Source organism: Cervus elaphus, chromosome 11 (assembly GCF_910594005.1).
Source record: "Cervus elaphus chromosome 11, mCerEla1.1, whole genome shotgun sequence".
Taxonomy (NCBI): domain Eukaryota; kingdom Metazoa; phylum Chordata; class Mammalia; order Artiodactyla; family Cervidae; genus Cervus; species Cervus elaphus.
The window spans coordinates 84,387,108-84,402,580 of record NC_057825.1 but is presented as its reverse complement, the minus strand read 5'-3'; the positions used below and the strand labels follow the sequence as shown (position 1 = coordinate 84,402,580).

Below are 15,473 nucleotides of genomic sequence, written 5' to 3'. Positions count from 1 at the left end.
TACTAACCACCTTCTGTAATCCAGATACCACATTGGACACAAAGATAAATAAAGTACATCTCCTAGTAAACGTCAAAGAAACTGTTTCGGCTGTTTTAAATTAAGCCAGGAAAAAAACGGAATGTCTACATTCAGATGCTGTGGAATAAGTGCTTTTTATGTGTACCTGATTTCGTTAAACCTCACATCACCACTGTGCTGTAGGCCTTATGATCCCATTTTAGAGATGAGAAAATTAGGTTTTGGAGAGATTTAGGTAAATTCTTGCAAGGTCAGTTGCCAACATGTGGCTGAGCTGGGGCCAACTGCAGTCTGTCAGATTCAGCTACGTCTGTGTCTGTTTTCCTTGCTCCCAGAGGTCATCTCACTGTCCTCATGCCCCTATTTCTAGCTCCCTTATATCTCTCCATCTCTGGCTTTTGGCCATGTGTTGGAGACCTGGAAGTCAGTTGACAGGGAGGAAGGCATTTGCAGTTTGACAGCTATTCCCTGTGATCTCCCGAATCTGAGGACCTTGGGGGAAGGACACCTTTGAGACTCAGCCTCAATTTGCCTCTCAGGCCTCACGTCCAGGCCGTCCCCTCCACCAGACTTGGCATCTTTACTCCAAGCTGTTAGGCTCTGCGGGTCTCAGTTCCTTTCTGTCCATCTTGTGCCCCAGCCTTTCAGAAGTTTCCATCGTCTAGTTCTTGGAGAACTACTTTGCCTTCTGTTTCTTGTTTTTGTCTTAAAGTCAGTTAAGTAGTGGGTTTCGTATAAGATTGTGTTTACTCTTGAATAACGTTCTGATTTTAAGATGTTTTCAGAAGACCAGAAGATTCTTTTGGTTGTGGTTGTTCAGTCGCTAAGCTGTGTTCGACTCTTTGCGACCCCGTGGACCGTATCCCACCAGTTTCTTCTGTCCTCCAGTGTCTCCCAGTTTGCTCAGATTCGTGTCCATGGTGTCGGTGATGCTCTTCTTTTGGTATGGGGATCAAAAAAACAGTGCAGTGCACAGCTTAGGATAATGATCGTAAAAGTTTATTGTTTATGAATAATAGTAAGCTTATTTATTAAAAACAATAAACTTACAAAATTATGCAAGGCAAATAAATCTTACTACTTAGTTTTTAGGATCCAAGAAAGACCCTGAAACTATTTGAAAATATTTTTCTCAGCAGTTATTCAATAGCCTATTTAAATAGAATTTTAAGTGATTTCAGAAGAGCCAAAGGATTAGACAAAATAAGAAAAAATCAAGGTGTTGTTGTTTAATGAATAATCAGCCAGAATTATTTGGAGGAAGACAGAAACAGTGGTATTTATTCAATTTATACACAGTAAATTCCTCAGTGCACAATTGCATAACAAGGTTGGCCCTCACCCTTATTAGCTGCAATCCCAAGGTACATAGTCAGGGTCTGAAATTTGATGAAAGGGATCCCACACAAGGATTGTGGGTTTAAATTCTTCCTAAATAAATTACTGCATCAACAAATAGGGTGTGTTAGGTCCTGTAGGGAGGAAAAAACCTTGTTGTGACTGCTGATGTTATTAGAGATACATACCTTCCAAATGACAACATAATGTGCCTGGCTACTGCTGGAGGACTGGGGATGTGAACTTGGGGGCGCTTAAAGACTAGGCTGTTAACTTGACAGCTACCTCAATTCACAAGTACCTAAGTGCTTTTTAAATTGGCACTTAAGTACTCTCATGATTAAGTCTTAGCAAATTAGTGTCAACAGCCAATTCAGGTACACAGATAAGCCATCTTATTCTGTAAGTGATTGTGTTCTTAGGTTTTGTTCTCTTGGCTCTCTGTGTCTCCTCTTACTCATCAATCACATTATTTCTGTTTTTTGGCCCTTGTAAAAAACCAGAGTGGAAATACACAGAAGAACATGTAAAGTTTGCAGCTTAAGCGTCCACGTGGGAGATATGTCCATATTGTCTTAAAAACAAACAAGAAATGAAAAAGAAGGGCAGCAGAATTGAGGCTTCCTCAGCGTCTAGCACCATTTGCAGTGTCTTATTGTAGCCCTTAATGAGAGCAGCTGCTACCTCTTGCGCACTGACTGAGCCAGACCTCAGTGCCTTAAGAGCGTCAGCCCGTTTGATACTCACACCTTCCCTCTGTGGCAGGTTCTGCCATCCCAACTTGTGATTGCAGAACCCAGAATTCAAAAGTTGTGTGACTTGCCCAAGTTCCTACAGCTTGAAAGTTGCAGAGCAGTATCTCCAGAGCCTTGACTGTGGACCCCACAGGAATACAGTCCCTGAGACAGAATGCTCTACGTCCTCTGGGTTGACCAGTAACCTGAAAGAGGCTACGCCCCCCCCCCCCCATGAGCTAGGATTTTACCACATGCTTTTGAATCCCTAAAATGGCACCTGACATGTAAAGTAGGTGCTGAAAAGTAGTTAATTAATGGCTGATGAATGAATGTGTGAGGAAAAGACTGGAGTAAGGCAGCAGACCCTGATCTGGGGTTTCCTTAACCAATGCTGTTAAAGAGGTCAGATGCTGACGAAAGAATAATGTTTAAGTGCTTATATTTGACAGTGTGCTCTGAGGACAGAAACCAGAGTACTGTATGAAGTATGTTTGGCACACACAGGGTCCAGATGGCTGCAGGTGGGCTGACCAGTTAGCTCAGGTTGGCCACTCACCCTCATGATGAGCACTTAGCTCTCTATCCCCTCCCAGGGACAGCCTTCCAAGCCTGGTTTGTAAACTGCAGTTCATCCTCTCTCAGTTCATCCCCTGCAGTCCAGAATCACAGAGTTCAGGTGGGCCTTCTCCACACCCTCCAAGGCTAATGCTCACTGTCACGTTTTACATGCTGCTTTTCGACCTGCTTTTGAGAATGTATGGGGGCCACTATCTTGTTTTCAGCTAGACTTTTTAATATCACTTTTAGGTATTGAGAATAATTTGCTTGTTTATTTCCCAGTAATGCAAGGTATAAATGCTGTCTTGGTTGATTCTTAACATCAGAGATACCCTAAGGACAGAGTGCCATTTTCTATCAAAAAAACGAAAAACAAAACTGTTTGTTTTATAATTAAAGTTAAGATAAGGTGTTGGGGAGGGGAATTTGGCTGCGTGATGTAATGGCATGACCTGATGACTCAACAGAAAAATGCAGGCTATGTGGACAACTGTGAGGCCAGCTTGGCTGTGACACCTGATGCAGGAGATAAGGATTTCATCATCCTTGGCGAGCCTTGATGTCAGATCTCATCTGCTGTCTCATCTTGGGCTGTGGCTGGACCCCGCCCCGGTGGCCGTTGTGACCTGAGTGCACCTTAGGTCCAGTGTGTGCAGTCTTCCTGCTGGGAGGAGTTGACGATTTCCATGATCCTGGGGATTTCAGAGCCAATGCCAAGAGTCTCACTTTTCAAGAACTAGAAACAACATAGGTAATAGTTTACTAGGTAGCATTCAGTCTTAGGCTTTGAGTTGCTAGTAAATGAATTCCCTGCTTGTGGTTGGGTACTTTCCAATCACAGTGGGTACTTTCCTTTCTACTATTTCTGTTTCTCTGAAACAAAAGCAAAATCCGTTTCCATATTCACTCCGGAAATCAAATAGTCATAGATTGCTGTGGCTGAGTAGTGGATGTGTGAGGGTCCGTCATGTTATTCTACCTACCTTGGTATTTAAAAGGTTTTTCTGTCATTGAAAACTTTAAATGAATGTTATTTGCAGAATTATTGTCTGAAACTGAACTGAGCTTCAAACAGGCCTTGTAATTTTGCTAACCTGGACTTAACCAACTCTTGAAGTGGGCGAATAGGATTGATTCCCTGCCCGTCGATTCTTTCTAATTCTCAGGGCTTAGGATGGAACCAGGCAATGGCTTTCTTCCTGCTTACCTGGCTTTCTTGAATCCCTTATTTTGGAAATCTTTGTCCTACTTGGGACAGTTTTAAAGCAAGGACATTAGGCATTCCTTGACCTTGTTGTGGATTTAGTAAGCCACTTCAGCATCAGCACACTGGATAGATCACATGCTGGACTCTTCTAAAGAGCTGGAGGTTTTTGAACTGTCAAATAGACTGTCTTCCTCATCATCAATCCTAATTTTATGGGCACACTATATTCTTTCCTATAAATCCTGATGATATAGTTTGAATCAAGCCACCCTTCAAATGCGATTTCTACTGGCCTGCCAGAAAAGTCTGTACCAGGCACATATCTGGGTGGGAATTCCTTGAAATAAGAAAAAATGTTTCCAACCCTGCCCATAATACTTCCTCACCAAATGATTAAGCTACTGCTTCTGTGGCAAGGAATCAGACATAGTTTGGCTGACCCCAGAGTCTGTGAAGTCAAAGATGCCACAGGTCACATGATATTAATGTTCTGGTACATAACAGGGATCAAAACTCAGTTGATGGGTGATATTGCTTCAGTGCCGTATACTCAGCTATTATTAGCAGGCCAAGAATAATAAAATAGTCGTAATATCTGAAAGACTCTTAGGCATGTTCTTTCATCCTTTAACTCTAAGTGTCCTGGAAGCTAGTTCCATAAATGGAGATTAAAATATAGCACTGTGTGTTTTTTGGCTTGTCCAAATAAGGTCATATGCGGGGTAACAAATGCATAGCAGATGACCTTGTGTCAACATCAGTGGCCTTGAACCTAAGCATCCGAAATTGTTCATGAATGAATATCATAGTATTTTGATTTTTTCTGGGAGTTTAAAAAAGCTTTTGGTATTTCAAGTAACTTTAGAATGTTATGGTTCAGAACTGACTCTGAAACACTCGATTAGAAACCTCTGTCTCTGATTGTCCAGCCTTCAGCAGTTCCTGCTCTTAAGTATTTCCCTGTAGCAATGGTCTTGGAAGGGGCTCGTTCCTCTCTGCTTCCTCTGCTGTTCACTTCCCATCCCTAAAAGGGCATTATTGCCAGAAGTCTCATAATTTTCCTACTAAGATAATCATCGAATCTAATAGTTCAGACTTGGCCTGCTAATTTTCATCTAATCAACGGAGGCAGGAAAACATAGTCTGGAATGCCAGCTATGTGAATGAAAAATATTTAGTCATTCTTGAAATGATAGGAATGTTTTTCCAACAAGCTTAAATAAACACAATCTCTACTGAGACTGTGTTAAACTTTTTTTGGAAAAGAGACAACTCTTAGCCCAAACAGAAGTTAATGAAGGTTATTAAGAGACATGCCCTTCAGAAAAGGCCTGTGGACATTAAAAAGAAAGGTTCTGTTTTCTTCATGGTACAGCCATTGACCACAAGTAGCAGAATTGCTTTCCTTTCTGCTTTTGTCAGCCTAACAGAATTTAATATTTTAACTGGTGATCACATTGTCTGCCTTTCCGAGAGATGTCCTGCTTTACTAGCCATGGCTGATTAGACTGTCTTAGGTTACCATCCTCATCTTCATCTTCTTTCACTGTTTGCCTCAGTTCTAAGGAATAGATCAGTCTCAGCACATCTGTATTTAAAGCCCTGACAGCACTTTTTATAGGAAGCTCATTTATTTGTTTCCAGTCATACAAGGTCCAACCATAAAGTAATAAAATTATTTTTAAACATAATGACATTTTTAAACAAACCAAGGTTTACATATCCAAGTGAAGTGTTTCTCCTTTCAAGATAGATATATGGGGAAATTGTACAGCTACTGCAGGAGTGTAGTCATTCAGAGTATTTTGGGTGCTTCTCTGTTGAAACTGACGTTACAGCTTGCAACACATCCTTTTGAGTATCTTTAGCTTTGTAAACCCCTGACTTCAGAGGTTTTATTAGGCCCTTAGAAACAGCCAAAGACATTCACACCTAAGCCTGATGGAAAGGCTGGGTAATCTAGCTGGGAAAAACTGTTCAGAGGAAGCAAAAAGTGACAGTAAAATACAAGCACTCTGTCTTCTATGACAGAGTAATCTCCTCTGGCAGCAACTCCGAAGAGAAATTTCAAATAGAATTTTAGCATGAGCAGCATTTTAGTACAAGCATATGACCCCTAAAAGTGAGCATTTTTAGCAATAACACTTATTTGTAAGTACAATCCCTGGTGTGTTTATTGGAAAAAAGAATCAATCCACTTACCACATAGTATTTATATGACTTCTGGGGGCTAGAGGCATATATTTAAATGGTGATCTATTCAGCTTTTTGTGGGATTGCAAGTGCTCCATTCAGACTTATTTTCAAATAAATTATTAGACTAATTCCCTATATATATTGTGCCATTTTAAACTGTCTCATGGTATAGTCTTAACCTTAAAATGAGCAAAGTGATTTCCATCATTTAATACATGAGGGTTAGAGATGGTGAGCTACCCAATGAACTGTTTATTGAGACCCTATTGAAGTATTTGCTGTGTCTGTCCGATTGTTGAGGATAAAATATCTGCTGCAGTATTGCTATAAAACAGCAAAGCAGACGAAAGGAATGAAGCTGTCTGTCAAAGAGCATCCCTTGCCCATTGATGGATCTCCCATCACAGGTGGTTGCTGAGGTGACAGGGAGCTGGATCACACCCACCTGTCACCCTCTCCATTTGAGACTCCTGACATGCTCACTCTCCATCATCCTGCAGACTGGGACAGCTGTTACCAGGGGACTTGGCAACATCAGATCTTGATCGAGGGGTCATAACCATCAGTTTGACCCAAGTTTGATATGAGATAAGCAATAAGGAACCATTAGTGCTTTTTTGAAATTTATTAGAAACATGAGAGGATGGTGATGCATTGCACATTATACATTTTTCAATTTGATATGAATTATTAGCAGTTTGACCAGATTTTCACTTGCCATGTATATTTACAGGATGCCTATTTACCAATCAAGTGAATTTTATTTTCATATCTAAGAGTTTAGCTGGATTTATCACACTTGCCTGAAACAGAGCCCAGTTTAAGGGTCCAGACCACTGGAGACCACAGAATTTAATACTTGCTGTGAGTCAAAAATAAGATTTGATTCAAGGCTCCAGCTTTTACTTTGCAGCATCTTGAACCGAGACTAAGAATCCCCAAGAACCTTCTAAGACCAACAGGGGGACCCTGAGAGTCACGTAGTGCTCTGGGTCTGATTTTCCACCTTGGTTACTAGGGCAGACTGAGTGTGAAGTCTGGGAGCCCCCTCCCCAGCCAGGCAGGACGTCACGGCACGTGCTCAGGGCCTCATCCCTGGCTGCAGTGTCTTCTCTCTACTTAAAAGTTACCTTGGTCTTCGTTTTCTCACTTTAATTACATATACATATATGATAAGGGCTTCCCTGGTGGCTCAGTGGTAGAGAACCTGCCTGCCAATGCAGAAGACGTGGGTTTGATCCCTGGGTCGGAAAGATTCCCTGGAGAAGGAAATGGAAACTCACTCCAGTATTCTTGCCTGGGGAATCCCATGGACAGAGGAGTCTGGAGGGCTACAGTCCATGGGGTCACAAAAGAGTCTGACACAACATAGCAATTAAACAGTGTCATCGATGATATAATTTGAGACTGCCTTGGGTCTGCTTTGGGATCCAGCAGAGTAGATTTAATGCTTGTTTATGTGCTCAGTGCCCACCATTGCCTATGCCCACACCTTGCACTGTGGTCCTGCCACCCATAGTTTGGGTATCTGTAGGAAGACATGGAATAGTATTCTTTTTTACCTTAATTGGAAAGTTATATGTGTTAGTCGCTCAGTCATGTCCAATTCTTTGTGACACCGTGGACTGTAGCCCACCAGGCTTCTCTGTCCATGGAACTCTCCAGGCAAGAATACTGGAGTGGGTAGCCAATCCCCTTCTCTAGGGGATCATCCCAACCAAGAGATCGAACCCGGTCTCCTGCATTGCAGGCAGATTCTTCGTCATCTGAGCCACCAGGGAAGCCCCAAGTTGGAAAGCTATTGCCCTGAAAATCAGCTTACATTTAAAGCAATTCAGGGGTGTTTATTTTATTAGTGAAGCTTAAAAAATATTCAGAGATAATAGACTGTCAGCTGGGGCTAGCCTCAGGCCTTGCATGTTAAGAGAGGACAGCAAGCTTAGATCTTTGCAAAACTATGACTCTCTTGCTTTTTGGGAACCAAGTTTTAAAAAGATTCCAGGGAAATTTTAGGTCATAGGAATTCAATAGGGGTGTTCCACATTGCTGTGACAGACACTGAGAACATTATTATTTGAAACACAACTACCTCCCCTCCCCCCCCCAACTATTATTAAGAAAGTACTGGTTAAATTGTCTCTTAATATTGATATATTTCGTATCACTGACTTACTGAAACTAAAATTTGCTGATCAAAGACATCTTTTAGAGTTGGGACTTACATACCCTCTTTCAACTTGAGAATGGCAGGACTACTGGCAAAGCTATACCAAAATAGTATACATTGTCCTCTGATGAATTTGCCCTCATCCCCTAAGATCCAGCAAGGCCCCCATCATGAGAGAGGAAGTGCGGAGCCAGCCAGGCACACAGGAGCATTGTCTCAGCTCACACTGGATAAACTGATTATGAAGAGATTTCTCTTCTCTTCGAGACACCATGGACACAGTCAAAAGTCGAAACAATGATGTTCAGACTGCAGCTCAGCAAATGTGAAAGGCGCCAGTGGCCGGTCACTAACACGCTCCAAAGCTTACCAGACCATATGAAAGGATGTCATGGACCCACCCACGACCCAGATGCTTTTCATGTTATCAGTGGAGATAGAAATGATGCTTAAGTTACAATGGACAGTGTTCAGAATGCCAAGCCAGTTGTCAGACCATTTATCAGCTGAACATTTGAGGCCCGCAAAAGGGCTCGTAATTCATCTACCAAGCCATCATCTGAGACCATTTCTGACTCTGAGCTGGCAGGATAGTCATTTCAACAATAATTATAGCAACAGGTAATATTTTTGTCACCCTTTGAGTTTACAGAATAGTCCCCTCTTTACGATGTTATTTGGGTCTTATAATGATCTTGTGAGGTAGAAATAGGGGAAATTCCTACTTTATAGAAGTCCAGAGAGGTTCATCATCACATGTAAGGTAATGAATGAACAGAGACTCACGCTGAGCCTTCTAACCCAAAGCCCATGTCTTTGGCATTGCTTCTCTTGAGACCCAGATCGTAAAGAGGAAAAGAAGTCAGTGGACATGGAAGTACTTGATTGTCATGGCTCAGATTCCAAACCTCTTTGCTCCTGGCTCCGTTCTCATTGCTGAGACCCAGTTGCTGTTATTTTGACCCTTTGTGACCTACCTTTGATCTGGATTCTTTTCCTGAACCTCCATCTGGAATTTTGACCTTGCCTTTAGACCTCTTGGAAAGCCTGCTCCCCCAGTGGGTTCCTGCCTCTCCCACTTGGGGAAGCGGCTTTCCCCACCCCCTGCAAGCGCTGAGTTGTCTCCCCAGATGTCTTTATCCTCATGCTTGCCACGGGCCCAGCCTCATTCACACCTGCCAGGCTGAAGGCCCTGAGCAGTGATGCTCAAGTCTCCACTGAGTGTGCCCGGCACCGAGATACTGCCCTCAACACTTGTGCATCCTGACCTGCCCGCTTCCCTTACCCCCTCTAATTCCTGGCCAACTATGCTTAATCAGGAGGCAGATTGGCTGGGCCTTCAGCACGAGCGCCCGTCCTTCATGCAGGATGAAATGAGCCGCGGGGTTGAGCGAGTGCCCAGCTATTTTTGAGACTATGTTAATAACACTTTATTCATTTGGCACCATCAAGGAATGAGGTCGTCACAGAGTGAATTCCCCAGATGAGTGAAATTTGGGGTGTCAAGTTTTATGTTCAGCATTTTGAAGCAGGCCTTCTACAGTGCTCCGTGTACCATTGGGCCTTGTTAGGTCAAAGGTGCGGATCATAATTTAAGCATTTCATAGGCTTAAGATGCTTAAGATACTCATAAGCTACTGAGTATCTCATTTGGGACTGTTTGGGTTTGTGGATGTGCATTTAGTTTTCATTGTTATTAGTGTATTGGGTTGACAGCAGACTTCTGATCTAGCTTGCTACTTCAGCAGAGCTCATTTATTGAGTATCTACTGTGTGCAAGAGATCCGGCCATGATGAGGATCCTAAGGAACGTACCGTCCAATCCTGCAAAAGTTAGGAAGTGAGAGATTCGGCCGGTAGAGGACAATATTGAATAAGGCTCTTTCTCAGAACATGTGTCCCGACTTTCAGTTGTCAGATGCCTTTTTGTCCTCTTTGTTCATTCATTAAGCGCTCCAGTGGACCAAGCACTGTGTTAAATGCTGAAGTTGTAAACACTGAATAAACCATTGCCCCTAATGGCAAGATCCTACCCCCCTGGACCTCAGCTATTTCCCAGAGGGTTGGGGTGAGATACCAGAATTCTGACACATCTGACACCCCCTCCCAGCTCAGTATAGCTATTAAAATATACAGACACACACATACACATGTCCTTATAAATATGGCACATTCTTTCCAGTTAAAACTTACCAAGATATAGTCTCCATGAAAATGAACAGTAAAAATATATATAAGGATAAAATATAAGACAAGTATAAAAGATTATTCTTGGAATCCTATCACTTTGTGAATTCTCTCAAGCTGAATTCCTAGAAAAAGATATCCCATTCTCAATTAGAGGTTTTTTTTACTTTTTTCTTTTTGTGGTCTTTTAATAATCACATAATCATAGTACTGTCTTTTCCTATTAAATGTGAGATTGGTAAAGAAAGAAAAACATGACTGACAGCCAAGATTCCTTGGAAAAAGAATACAAAGTTAATAAATAGGCCTAAAGTAAATATAATGCTTCCCTATCTGCCCATAAAATAATACAAGTCTTGGGAACATTTTCACACCATTCATTTTTAAAATAAAGAAACTGCTCTGAGATAAGTACTTTAGAAATTACAAGGATGTAGGTGTTGTTATGAGAAATATATACAAAGGAAAAAAGGATAACTAAATGTGCGGTGGCTGAAAGAATTTGAAAACTCCGACTGTAGGAGATTTTTTTCCATGACTTAATGAGACTTTCTTAAATACACACTCGTACCCCATGGAAATTCCCACTTCCAGATTAGGGAATTTTTGTATCCTCAGTTTTTTTTTTTTTTTTCTTTCATCATCTACATTAATAGAGTTTTCCCCTCTAACTTCATTTGGAAATATTTCATCTTTATTATACCTCTTCCCAGGCTGCAATTATGTTAACAATTTGCTGATTTATTTGAATGGTTTTCTGACTAGTTATGGTCACATTTGAAAAGCAGCTGTGGTAACAGAATGACATACGATGACACAGTAAACCAGATTAGCTGTTGTAAACAGCTCCTTCGGTTCTGACTTGGCCAGCTTTATCTCCAGTTTTATGATCCCGGACAGGCTACCAGTAATTGGTGGACTATAAGGAGGACTGATATATATGGCCATATAAACCAAGTGAAGCTTTGGAATTTTCCCGTTTATTAGATGTTCACATGGCTTAACCAAGTCCAGCCACCACCACCCCTCCACCCCACCACACCCCGGCAAAAAATCTTAAGGAAGAAAATGCCTGAATTAGGTCTGAAAAGACAACATCATTAATCATCTTTGTCTCCCACAATCAAATAAGCAGGCTTGGGTATTGATATGGAAGAGCTCCATAAGGTAGGCAAATCATTAGTAAATCCTCAAAGGAGAAGTAATGAGACAGATAAGAATTAGCTTTGTTTATCTTATCACTTCTATATGAAATTTTTTAACTCATAAAAGAAATATGGGAACATATCTGCCGTAGAGGACTCCTTTACCTATAGTGAGATTTTTCCTGGGAAGACTTCTCTTGGCATGTGTCTGTCTGTGTGCGTGTGTGCACTTGTATGGATTTGTAGGAATCCAGGACGTCGCTACCCCTGCCAGGCCTTCCAGACCTGCCGCTCGCCCGGAGCGCACCTCAGGGAGGGATCAGTGCACCTGGAGACAGTTGGGATCTGGAACCTAAGCTAACTTTTATCCTCCTGATAGAGTCAGTGCTGCATACGGTCCTAAGCACGCTGGCTCTGTATGCTTTACACGAGTGTATTTTTCCAGGATCACCCACTCATCCTCAAGAGCAACTAATGGGCTGTCAGCCTTCCCAGGGTTGCTAATCAGAAAGAGTGCTTCCCACATTTCTCAGTGGAGATAATTAGTATTATTTGCAAGATAAACAGCTTGTAGTAATCAAGGTAATGAGAAGAACCTTGTGTTTATTCAAAACCAGGCACTCAGTGGAGTAACACAGTTTAGACACCAAGTTAAAAAGGATCGATGAACATTTTCACTTATATCTATGTGAAATTTAAAGACCAGTGATTATATACATTGTTCCAGAAGCAAATTCACATTATCATTGCACATTTTTAATTAACTGGTAGTCAAAATACATTCCCTTTTGTTCTGTTGTCATTCCAAACATGTTGAACTATCCAATATGATGATGATAAGACTGATATTAAAACTTTAAATCAAGACCTTAAAAGGTTGGATTGGAGTTTCAACTTAATTCCCTTTCCTCTTTTTGGAAATTTTTCCTTAAAATAAGAAGCAAGAAAGTTTAGAGCTTAGATTTACTTAACACAATTATACCTCCTGAATAATGAAATGTATGTTACTTTATGGTCTAGTGCTGTGGCCTTGGAGTTAAAAATAATGATTTTATATCAACTTTATACCCTTAACCAAATTCATTGCAATCACAGTGCCTTAATATCTTTACTGAGTGGATTAAATTGCTTCTAGGAAATACCTGAACTTCAGTGCAGAATAGAGGTGGCGTTCTTCAGAAACAGTGTCTGTGGCTAAGTCTTGAAAAATGTGATTATTTTCCTGGAAATGTTTTTACTGATAAGAGGTTTGTTGGACTTCTAGGATATGAAGGAAATTTTAATAATCTGTAAAATGAAGAACCGATATGTGTTTGCTTATGTTACTGCATGCTATAATGATTTTTTTCCCAGCATTTTGTTTTCTGAGACTTGGGATAAGAATTGGTAGCTAAACATCTGCACTCCTGACACAGTCCCAAGGGTTCTTGTGAAAAATATCTCTTCTGGACAGTGTTAGGTATAGGTACTTGGAAAGTCTTTAAAAATCGTTCAGGAAAAGGACAAGTTGAGGAAAGTAGAGATTCCCACTCAGATGCAGGGTAGGAAACAGCAAATGGATATAGACATAACAAACACCCATTTTTGTTCTTTATTGCTTCTAGGCTCAGAAAATATTTCTAGAGTTCTTCTCCACAAAGAAGCGGTTCCAGGGTTCCCTTTAGAAATAGTTGTAGCCAAAGACAATGAATTCCTGCTGTTTCAAGCCTTCTTCCTTTGGAGGACTTTAAGGTATTTCTTTAATTCCTCAGCTGATTCAATACAAGATGAGATGGAATTTCAGGGTGATCCTGTAAGCAGTACTTGATTGAATTTCTCCTTGCCAAATCCATCTTTGTGCAAGCATTTTCCCATTCTCCTAAACAAGGAGATCCAAGAGCATTTCTTGCCTCTGAAAGAGGCCCACTAAAGACATCTCTGCCCAACCAATTTAAAGGAACACCATTTTATTTGCTTCACACAACAGGCAGATACATTAATGTCTCCAGAAGTCTTAGTCTTTGTTCAACTGATACCCTCCAAGGACACGGCATCACCATCATCCTTCTAGAAAGGCATATGCTCTCTGGCATTTCATGTCAGTATTTTACCCCCATGGTTGGATGGCATCATTGACTCAATGGACATGAGTTTAAGCAAACTCAGGGAGATGGTGAAGGACAGGCAAGCCTGGCATGCTGCAGTCTATGGGGTCACAAAGAGTCAGACAGGACTGAGTGACTAAACAACAACAACAACGACCATCTAAGAGCACTGAAAGATAGGATTTAAATGAGAATCATCTGGTCTTCAGGCCACGCCCCATCTGGATATTTTCCATATTCAGAGCACTGTTGCATAGACTAAAGAAAGAATGTTAATGCGCTTAGTCGCTCAATTGTGTCTGACTCTTTGCAACCCCATGGACTGCATCCCACCAGGTTCCTCTGTCCATGGGGATTCTCCAGGCAAGAACACTGGAGTGGGTAGCCTATCCCTTCTCCAGGATATCGACCAGGGATCAAACCAGGATCTCCTGCACTGCAGGCAGATTCTTTACCCACTGAGCTATCTGGGAAATAACAATTCCCAATACACAAGTTTCAGATGCTCTAACAAGCCCAACAGACGTTTCCTCAAGCTCCTTTGTTTACTTGGATTAGAAACAATCATACCATGATAACATGATTCTAGATTCTTAAAACTTACCTCTTCCCCCACCAAGAACTTCCTTGTATCGAAACTATACAAAAAGTCTAACCAGCTCTTGGTTATTCTCTAAGGACTGTACATATTTCAGATGTTGATTTGAGATACTCTAGTTCAGGATGGTATTAAATATGTCTCACTTCAGAGTTCATTATGCAGAATAAGAAATTGGGTTTCAGTAGCTTCACAGCACTTCATTCTCAAAACATTAATCCTGATGTTAGTAATAAGACCAATTCTGAGATTGCATATTAATATACTGGACTGAAAGCAGACTCAGATTCATTTATGATAACGTCAGCGTTCTGCTGGACAATTTATAGTTGCATGTTTCTGTTGTAATATTGTTCTTACGGAATTCTAAAATAGAGATGGCCTCACATGGTGGGAAGCTGAGCACTGGATTGTTGAGAGAATGCTGAAAGGGACTAGACCGTAATGTTTGAATTTAGATAAAATGTTAGGAGACAGCTAGTTACCTGTATGGATAAGGCAATGGCACCCCACTCCAGTACTCTTGCCTGGAAAATCCCATGGATGGAGGAGCCTGGTAGGCTGCAGTCCATGGGGTTGCTAAGAGTCGGACACGACTGAGCGATTTCACTTTCATTTTTCACTTTCATGCATTGGAGAAGGAAATGGCAACCCATTCCAGTATTCTTGCCTGGAGAATCCCAGGGACGGGAGGAGCCTGGTGGGCTGCCGTCTATGGGGTCGCACAGAGTCGGACATGACTGAAGTGACTTAGCAGTTACCTGTATGCATCTGTTGAAAATGTTAGTCACTCAGTCATGTCCAACTCTTTGAGACCCCATGGACTGCAGCCTGTCAGGCTTCTCTGTCCATGGAATTTTCCAGGCAAGAATACTGGAATGGTTAGCCATTCTCCTCTCCAGGACATCTTCCCGACCCAGGGATTGAACCCGTCTCCTGCATTGCAGGCAAATTCTTTACCATTTGAGCCACCAGGGAAGCGGGCATGTGTGTGTGTTACAAATCCGCAGTTACTCCAGTGACAAAGGACAGCAGCAGTAAGTACCCCAAAAACATGCGCCTCCACCCTCATAAGGCTTTTAAAATTTGTTCCACTTTGTATTCGAAAACAAAAACCGTAATTATTTGTTTAATGTAATAAAATGAAATGACTAGTGTTAAAATGCTTCTTAAAAATAATTTAGACATCTGCCTATATTTAACATATCACAGTGAGTATTGTGTTCAGTCTAATC

The 15,473-nt window shown here is 41.4% G+C and overlaps 1 protein-coding gene across 1 annotated transcript in view; it reads left to right on the top strand.

Moving 5' to 3' along the window:
* Positions 1 to 15,473, top strand: part of CRIM1 (cysteine rich transmembrane BMP regulator 1) — a 204,277-nt gene that overhangs the window by 131,746 nt on the left and 57,058 nt on the right. The window lies entirely within an intron of this gene.